General features: G+C 36.1%; 1 pseudogene; it reads left to right on the forward strand.

Moving 5' to 3' along the window:
- The first annotated feature begins 3027 nt into the window (after positions 1-3027).
- LOC119055098 (tubulin alpha-1A chain-like) lies at positions 3028-6786 on the forward strand (annotated as a pseudogene).
- Positions 6787-10251: the final 3465 nt, after the last annotated feature.

Consider the following 10251-nt stretch of genomic DNA (forward strand, 5'->3'; position numbering starts at 1 on the left):
AAAATATTGCTACAAAACATGACTGAAATTTTAATGCCTCTGATTTCTTCTAGAATTTGTATGGCTTCCTGCTTTACAATTAAACCTTTAATTCATTTTGAGTTTGTTTTCATGTATAGTGTAATAAGGTGATCTATGGTATTTTGCCATGTATAATGTGCATCCAAGCTTTTCCAAACTTTCAGGAAACAAATCTTTCATTTTAATTTTTTAAATTAATTTTATTTATTTATATTTAGATACTTGTTTTTGTATTATGAAGAAATTTTATCATTAAATTTGAACATATTATGGTACAAGAAATTTTATGTAACAAAGAATTACAAAATACAAGAACACCCTGGCTGGTATAGCTCAGTGGATTGAGCATGGGCCTATGAATCAAAGGGTCACTGGTTCACTTCCCAGTCAGGGCACATGCCTGGGTTGCAGGCCTGGTCCCCAGTAGGGGACACACGAAAGGCAACCACACATTAATGTTTCTCTCACACCCTTTCTCCTTCCCTTCCCCTCTCTCTAAAAATAAATAAATAAAATATTTAACCCCCCCCAAAAACCCCACAAGAATAGATATGAGGTATTTCATGTATAATGTACATCCTTATTTTTCTTAAACATTTGGGCAAAAAGTGCACATTATACATTGCAAAATATGGTAGTTTTATTTTTTCATGTATCCGTCCAATTTTCCCAACACCACTTATTAAATAGGCAGTCTTTACTTCATTGTCCAATATTAATTGACCATAAGGTGTGGTTTTATTTCTAGGCTCTCTATTCTGTTGCGTTGAACTATATGCCTGGTCTCTGCCAGGCCCTGATGCTTTTATGACTATGACCTTGTAGTATTGTTTGATATGGTGTATTTTGATTCCAGCTTGGTTCTTCTTTCTCAAGATTGCTGTGGCTATTCAGGGTAATTTGTGGTTTCACATAAATTTTGAAGTATTTGCTCTAGATCTGTGAGACATGCCATTGATATTTTGATAGAAATTGCATTGAATCTATAGGTCCCTTTGTGTAGTACAGACATTTTAATGATGCTAATTTTTCTATTCATAAACACGGCATTTGCTTCCAATCATCTGTATCTTCCTCAGTTTCTTTCTTCAGTACCTTATAATTTTCTGAGTACAGGTCTTTTATTTACCTCCTTGGCTTAATTTGTACCTTTTTTGTTGTTGCAAATAGTAAATGTGATTGTTTTCTTAATTTCTCTTTTTTGATCATTCATTTTTGGTTCATTATGTGCTACTATTAACTTGTAGCACAATTTGTATTGTGAACTGCTAATAAGACACAGCATATACTACTATGTACCACACCATATGGGCAGGTGCAAAACCTGCTTTAAGGGATTATGCAGCTATTATTCATCATGTAAAATGTATCACCTACAGATCATCTGTGCACAGACTTATATGTATAGACATACATATTATTTGAACCTAAAAACCTCTGTGCTTTGCTATTTTTCCCCTGGAGCTTTGGCCATCTTTTCTTTTGGCTGTTCAGATTAAAATACGATCAAAACCAGGCATGATTCTCCATCATTTTTTATTACCATAACATTTACCTTCATTTGAACAGTCATTGGCCACAAATCTTCAGATGTTGTGTTAGAGTGTCAACTTTCTGGTGTATAACAATACACAGAATTCTCAATAGAATGCATCTAATTCAGAATTATGTAACTGAATGACCATTAGGTCTGAAAAGGTTTACTTAAAAGAAATCAAAGGAAAATAAAATCAGTATATACCATTTCTAAATTGCCAATATTAAACCTTAGAGTGTTCACAAGCAAACTTAATTCTCTTTTGCTGACAAATAAAGCAGAGCCAAATGCAATGATTTTCACCTGTTTAGTAGTACTGTAGCACACAAATGTCATTTTCGGGAACCCATATCTATCAGGCTAAATGACTGAATTTCCATCAGCTCTTTGATGGAATAAAATAAAGTCATTTAAATAGGACATACCCAGTGGATCAATGCTTCCTGCTTTGAAAATGAATACCCTAGTTTTCCCTAGGCATTTATGTGGAAACAAGAGATCATTATTCTATGACAGCGTTTCATTCCATTGACATTTCTAAACACAAAAAGCTTCTTGCTCTGTGGGTCTATGAGTTTGTTCACAAGTGATATGTATATGATTAGTAGGAGAAAATCCATTCTTTTGAAAAATGTGCATTTTAACTAATATTAAGTCTGATTTGTCAATTGTTTTTACTATTCCATTTTCATAAGTAAAACATCACTGAAAAAGGTATACTAACTCTTTTAGGAGACAAGGATACTCTTATTGACTAAATGACTAAACTGATTCATTAAATAGTGCTTTAACAGCCCAAAAGAATAAATGGAACTTCAACAGGTGCCAAACCTGCAACCACGGAACGTCTCTGGCACTAAAGTAATCAATACAGCTATTCAACTTTCTATTTTGTGAAGGATTTTATTGCCATTTACTAGACTTCCTAGGCTTTGTATTTAGATGTTTTCCTTTTAAGGATACACCATAGACCTGAATGATACAGCCTGCCAAGAATTTAAAAAAATTACTGCTATGTTAAAGGTTCAGATCAGAGTGAAACAATGTGGCTGATTATAAGCAATGTTTTAGAATTCTCCAAAAGATACTACCATATAGAAATCATAGTGGCCTGGGGAAGTCAGAAATCTGATGGTGCTTTCTGAGCAATGTCTTAGTGTTGAATCTAAACCAAAATAGAATCTCTATATAAGAGGTTTTTTTCATATTCTATGAATTTCTGGGACCATGCTCTGAAATCACGTTAGTAGATAACACATAGAAAACTGCATTTAACAGTGCATTTTCTTTGGACATAAATATGGACATGACAAAATATGATTATTCCACACTTGCACTAGCATACCTCATTCATTCATTCAACAACTTTTTTTTATCTATGTGATCTGCCTGAAATGGTAAGAATACAGATTTGAAATAAGCTCTGACAATTTGATATGGGGGGGGGGGGAATAAACAGATAAACCGTCATGGCTTGGTGTAAGAACACCTAACTACAACTTTCATTTTATTCACATAACTTTACTTTCCACAGACTCTGACAACCTTCCAATCAGTACACACCTACATATCAGAATGCTAGACTGTGCCCCCTATTTCTTTATTGGCCTCTGCAGTGTACATGCTTTGTCCATTGTCATGAAGTCTCCACTCTTTTTTTTTTCAAATCCTCACCTGAAGATTAGGATATGTGATGTGAACCCTGGCTGGCAGGATCCATATGTTGTGGCTGCAATGAACAGATTCACATGGATTACAAAAGTCCTGTGGAGAAAAGAGATGGCACAGTGGCTCTCTAAACAAGAGAGACGGCCTGACCTCTGCCTGGACAGGCTTTTATGGCTTTTCTGGGTACATTACATTGAGGATGGTCCTCATTTACTATACACAAGTTCTATTTAGGTGGTTACCTTTTACAGATAACAAAAGAGAGGATGTTGCTAATTACATCAAAGAAAAAGGGTATTTGCAAATGTAAAGGGAAAAGTGGTTGACTTGGTTGCACTCCATACTTGGGAGGTTTAGCTCAGATTTTAGGAAGTTACTTTAAGGATATGCAGTAAGCATTTCCTGCCTCAATTCTGGGTGAGGGAGTGTTGGCAATAGCAAGCCTTATAAGCAGCCGAGGTACAATGCAGGCCTGATTCCCCATGGGAGAACCTATCCATGGGCGTGGGTCCTGTGTGCTGGATCCCGCTCCCCACTGGCTTTTCTGAGTGGGAGCTGGGCTACATTTGCCACTTCCATGCAGAACAATCCTCTATAGTTATGTTTATTGATTTTAGAGAGAAAGGAAGGGATAGAAAGGGGGAGAGGGAGGGAGATATAGAGAAGAGGAGGGAGGGAGGGCAAGAGAAATATATCTATATGAGAAAGAAGTATCAGTCAGTTGCCTTTTGTTTGTGCCTTGAAGGGGGGATCAAACCTACAACCTTACAGTGCACAGGATGATGCTCCACCCAACCAAGCCACCAAGCCAGGATATGATCTCCACTGTTAACCCTGTATTTCCACATGTGTACACAACCAAGTCCCTACTCTGCTAATAATCCTGTCCCAAACTTATTTAAAAAAATAACCTGTGAATTGGCTCTGTTATGGCCCCACCATTAGAATGCAAGCCATTAGAATGCAAACCATTTCCTACAAGTTCTTTTCTCGTCTTATGATAGTTTAAGTCTTTTTTTTCTTGTAGAAACCAATCCTTCCAGTTGTTTGAAGTATCTCACCTCCTTTAGTCTACACATTTTGGTCCTATATTTCTGTCCTTTTCTATTTCACTGAAATATGAGAGAAATGGAGTTATGCCTTGTTTAATTCACTCCTATTTGAAGCTTTTGTTAAAAGCATCTCAACTTAATCTTGTACTTTGTATACACTGGGTAAAAGGATCACTTCCATGAAGACAACTCTTCATAGGGTGCCTTCAGAAGTGTGAGAATAGTGCATCTCAAGGCACTAGAGATGGGTACTCAGATGGAGAGGCCACAGAAACTATCTGTATACTATTTACACGTAACCTCTAAACTTTCTCCTTTCTCTAGTCATGAATCTGAATATAAGTAATCAGTCATTCTTCTTTCATCCAGTTGTTATATCTAGCATAATAAACGGCTATCCATGAAGTGAGTAAACACAATTATCAGAAGAAACAAGTCACACACAGAAAGTGTACAGACACTTTTAGAATCTTCTGATCCTCGTCTCCTTTATGGCACCATGTGTTATCCTTGTTTCATCCTTCAACTGTGGTGTAACTTTTGCCATGTCACTAACTGTCCTTGATCTCAGTTTATTTATTTAAATAAAGAGTAGACTTGTCATTCAGCAATCACTTTTATTGTATACCTTTCCAAATACTAAAGTAGTTAGTGTCATGGTTACTATTGTCTGAAAAAGATACAGTTGCTTGTGCAAACTCTTCTAAGAATCATAGATTCTGTATTTTCTGAACTTTGGGGTAATAATCTGGGTCCAATAAATAAACCATAGTTCTCTAGTTTTATTTTAAAATATCTTATGTTACTTATCACATGTTTGTGCTTATATGGCATCAATTACATCCTGAAGGTTTGGCAGGTAAAATGTATCTGAAAATTTTTAAAATATTTGTTATTTCAATCAATTTAGTTCTTCCTTTTTCTTTGCAAATTCATTTCTATTTTTGTTATGTTTTCATTCTTCCAACTTTGATAAAACATATTTTCATCTTCATTCTGCTTTTCTTTATTTGTATGTAGCTTTGGCATTCCGGCGCCAGCCACAAGCAATGTGCACTTTTCATGTATGCTAGAACGCTATTTCCTGATCACTCACATTTTGTAGCTTTAAAAGTGCTGTTTGTATTATACAACAGGTATCATTTGATCAAGATTTTTAATTCTGGACTCTCCACCATCTGCTGCAGCCACATGGCGGCAACTGTGTGTGAGAGCATCTCCATCCACATTGACCAGGCCAGACTGGGAGTGCCCACTGAGAGCTCACTGCCTGGAACAGGGCACCCAGCCCGATGGCCAGATGCCAAGTGTCAAGACCATTGCTGGGCATTGGGGAATGACTCCTTCAACACTCCCTTCAGTGAGACAGGTGCTGGCAAGCATGTGCCCAGGGCAATGTTTATAGACCTGGAAGCTGCATTCATTGATAAAGTTCACACTGGTACTTACTGCCAACTCATGGACCCTGAGCAGTTCATTATGGGCAAGGAAGATGTTGCTGGTAACGATGCCCACAGGCACGACAGCGTTCTCTGACAAGGAGATTGCTGACCTTGTGTTGGACTGAATTTGGAAACTGACTGACCAGGCCACGGGTCTTCAGGGCTTTTTTGTTTTTCACAGCTTTTGGTGGGCAAACCATTTCTGGGTTTACTTCCCAGCTGATGGAACATCTCTTTCAATTATGGGAAGAAGTCCAAGCTGGAGTTCTCCATCTACGCAGCCCCTGAGGTTTTCACAGCTATAGTTGAGCCCTACAACTCCACCCTCACTACCCAGATGGCTCTGGAGCCCTCTGGTTATGCCTTCATCATGACAAAGAAGCCATCTATGGCATCAGTTGTAGAAACCTCTATATTGAGAGCATAACTGATACTAACCTGAGTAGGTTACTAGGTCAAATTGTGTCCTCCATCATCACTGCTGCCCTCAGATTTGTCGGAGCCCTGAATATTGATATGACCAAATTTCAGACAAACCTTGTATCCTGTACCCACATCTACTCCCATCAGGTCACCTATGCCCCTGCCATCCTGCTGACAAAGCCTTCCCTGAACAGCTTTTGTAGCAGAGATCACCAATGAGTGCTTGGAGTCAGTCAACCAGATGGTGAAATGTGACCCTCACATTGGTGATGTGGTTCCCAAAGATGTCATTGCCGTCCTTGCCACTGAGACAAAATGTACCATGCGGTTTGTGGACTGGTGTCCCCCTGGCCTCAAAGTTGGCATTAATTCCCAGACTCCCACTGTGGTACCTGGTGGACACCGGGTCAAACACAGTGAGTGAGCTATGTGTGCACGCATGCCGAGCAACGCCACAGCTATTGCTTTGGCCTGGACCACAAGTTTGGCCTGATATACTGAGCGTGCCTTTGTCCACTGGGTGAGGGCATGGAGGAAGAAGAGTTTCCATGTCTGTGAGGACATGGCTGCCCTTGAGAAGAAGTATGAGGAGATCGGTGTGGATTCTGTCGAAGGAGAGGAAACTAAAGGTAACATATCATAGCAGTGCTCCTTTTACAGGACAGCCTATTCTGTTTTAAACCGTGAAAAGTTCTGGTCTGATCAGTTTATTTGTATGTAGCAATGTATACTCTCGTATACAATTACTGGCCTATGTTTTAATCTTTAAAACACAGTTCTTTGTTATACACCCAACTGTTTATTTCTCTGATGGGTTTGAATAACATTCCCTGTCTTAAAAAGAAGAAAAAAGATTTTTCATTCTGAGAAATCTCTAAGTTTTAAAATCTTATAAGCTTTTTGTCTCATCTAAAAAATTACCAGAAAAAATCTCTAACTACTTTATTTGTTATGAATTCAAAATAAAAAACTATTTGCAAGAGTATTTGTCACTGTGCCTGGAAATTGGTGAGTCCTAATAGATATTATCATCCTTTGCTCTTAGAGCTGCATTTAATAATTCCTCATTATCATTCTTATACATATTTGTAGTTTTTCTAGGTATAGCTCAAAAACTTTATTTTTGGAAGTTAACTAAAGAATAATTTTGTGTTACTTCAGGTATTTATTTTCTAGGATTTCAATGTATACTACTTGGAAGTAGACTAAACAGTATCAAAATTTGGCAGACAGACAACATTCAAGGAGAAATTCTGCCCAATATTATATTAAGACACATTAATAAAACAATAATATACTGCATAATAAAACTCATTTCTAACTGACTTTTCTACTAACTTTTCTTGCTTTGCTTTGTGTATGGACAAGGCAGCCATGGAGGAGGTAATTGGGATAAGGGTAAAGAGGATGGTTCACATTCTTAAAAAAATGAAGGATATTTATTTATAGTTAATAATCCTTATATGATTCTATGTGTGAATTACTTATTTGTTCTGAATTTAAGAATACACTCATACACATATATATATATATATATATATATATATATATATATATATACAGATAAGTTAAATATTTGCCCATAGTGCATGGGCTAGTTGCAGAACTGGCATCATTTTATATTTTGACTTATATATGGAAATATAAAAGTGTTTACAAAATAATTTAAGAATAATAGTTTTAAAGTGCACTTGAAAAAATAAAACAACACTGAAAAAGAAGATTTTAAATGACAGTTTTCCTGAAGACCCACCAAGATTTTGGTGAACGTTTCTCGAGATACCCTTACTAATATGAGGGTTTACATGCTTACCATAGAACAATGTGTTTGCTAAGATTTCTCTGTAGCAAGCACAAGGTGTGTTTTTCAAAAAGTGTTGAGTGAGTGTACTGTCAGCTAGCAAAATTTATAGAGGCCACACTCACACAAATGGTCTCGTATAGGAAAATGATCATTAAATCCATTGTCCACTTCATCTATGTTCATACACAGTTAAACACAGTCTCAGGTGAACCCATTTAAACAATGCTGTAGTATCCTCTGCCTATATATTCTACCACTCTGAATACTGACACTGAGTGATAAGAATTCTTATATTTTATTTCTTTATAACAAATTTTTCCTGTATCAGTGGCTATAAATTGATTCCTCAAGATGGGAATTAAAAAAGTGATAAGAAAATAGAGTAGTTATACTCAAGTTATATGTACTTGAGGTACATATGTGGATGAGTACAACAGCAAACGTTTTACATGCTCTCTTCTAATTAATTAACATAAATAGTACAGTAAAAACACAAATCTTGACTTATTTTGTAAATGCTTTCTCTTTGTTTTTCAATGATAATAATCAATAAAAAACAAATGGAAGAGAAAAACAAACATCTACAAATCTAACTAGCCTATTTAAATTTTTCCTATGTTACTTTTTATGCTAGGTGTTATATTAACGTGCTTTTAAGCCCTTCTATATCCATTTAATATTCTGCCAGGAGCCTTTGTTCATGTAACTGCATTCATCATGGTGTGCATAATACCCCATCGAGGGAATAATAGAGAGAACTGTTTATAGTTGCAGAGTTAGTATTTTCTCTTTGTCCTAATATTTATTAATCATTAATCATAGGCCACACATCACACTAAGAGTCTCTATGTTGTAACTGATGCAAGGACTATTTTCAGTTATTCCTCATATTAAATAATGCTATGGTGACAACATTATGCTTCTATTATTTTACATTTTCTCTATTATATTTTGAGATTGAAGTACTCGAAGTAGAATTACCATGTCAAAAGTTATAAATGTGTCTTGGCTCTGATTTTCTATTGTGCATGTATTTTACAAAACCTTTGCACAGTTCCACAGACTAAACAAGTTGTACCAGGTTACAGTGCTACTAGCCTTATACAAGAGTACTCCTTTCAGCACTGCTACTTTTACAATCAAACATTTAGCAAGTTCAAGTATAAAGTTTCATAAATATGTAGATAATTCAGGTCATATTTTCAATTAAGATTCCTAAAGCACCACAGGAAAGACCCATGTTTTACTAAAATTGTCATCGAGTTAAACCTTTTTCTGCCTTTACTTGTTTTTTTGAAAGACTGTGCACTGAGGACTATTGTGAGCAAGCACTCTGCAGAATGCAGGAAAATGAAAGTGAGTAATAAAGGCTGACCTACTAAAAAGGCATCTTTTATGCTAAATGCATTTAATATTTCACTGTCATCATAGCCACTTTATGATGTCAATTTTTTTGACACAGAAATTTGGAATAAAAGATCATAATATATCAAATTTCATATAGCTAGTAAATAGAGGCTCTAGAATCCCAGACCAGTAATGAATAATTTCACACCTCTGTTATAGCAAAATGTAACTTAAACTGTATGAGGGTACGTTGTAAATATATGACTTAATTTTTTTTAAATACATTTGCTTAGTCTTACTGATTTGGCACAAAATTCTATCAAATAAATTAACTTTATAAGGAGCATTAAAATGAAAAAGGAACCAAACATATGGGAAAACATATTTGCAAATGATACCTTGGACAAGTGTTTGATCTCCAAAATATATAAAGAATTCACATGACTCTACTTCAGGAAGACAAACAACCCAATTGACAAATTGGCAAAGGACTTGAAAAGAAATTTCTCCAAGGAGAACATATAGATGGCCCAGAGACCCATGAAAAGATGCTCGCCATCACTAGCCATCAGAGAGCTGCAAATTAAACCACAGTGAGATACCACTTCACACTGGTGAGAATGGCCATCATATACAAATCAACAAATAACAATATGTCGTTTCATATGTTGGAGAGGTTGGAGAGAAAAGGGAACCTTATTACAATGTTGGTGGGAATGCAGACTGATGTAACCACTGTAGAAAACATATGGAACTTCCTTAGAAAACTAAAAATAGAACTGTCTTTTGACCCAGCAATTTCACTGTTGGGATTATACCCTAAGGATCCTGAAACAACAGTTCAAAGGAACCTATGTACCTTTGTATTCATAGCAGCACAATTACAATAGCCAAGTTCTGGAAGCAACTTAAGTGCCCATCAGTAAATGAGTTGATTAAAAAAATAGTACATTTATA

This window comes from Artibeus jamaicensis, unplaced genomic scaffold, assembly GCF_021234435.1.
Source record: "Artibeus jamaicensis isolate MK-2021 breed Jamaican fruit bat unplaced genomic scaffold, CSHL_Jam_final contig_415, whole genome shotgun sequence".
NCBI classification, from domain to species: domain Eukaryota; kingdom Metazoa; phylum Chordata; class Mammalia; order Chiroptera; family Phyllostomidae; genus Artibeus; species Artibeus jamaicensis.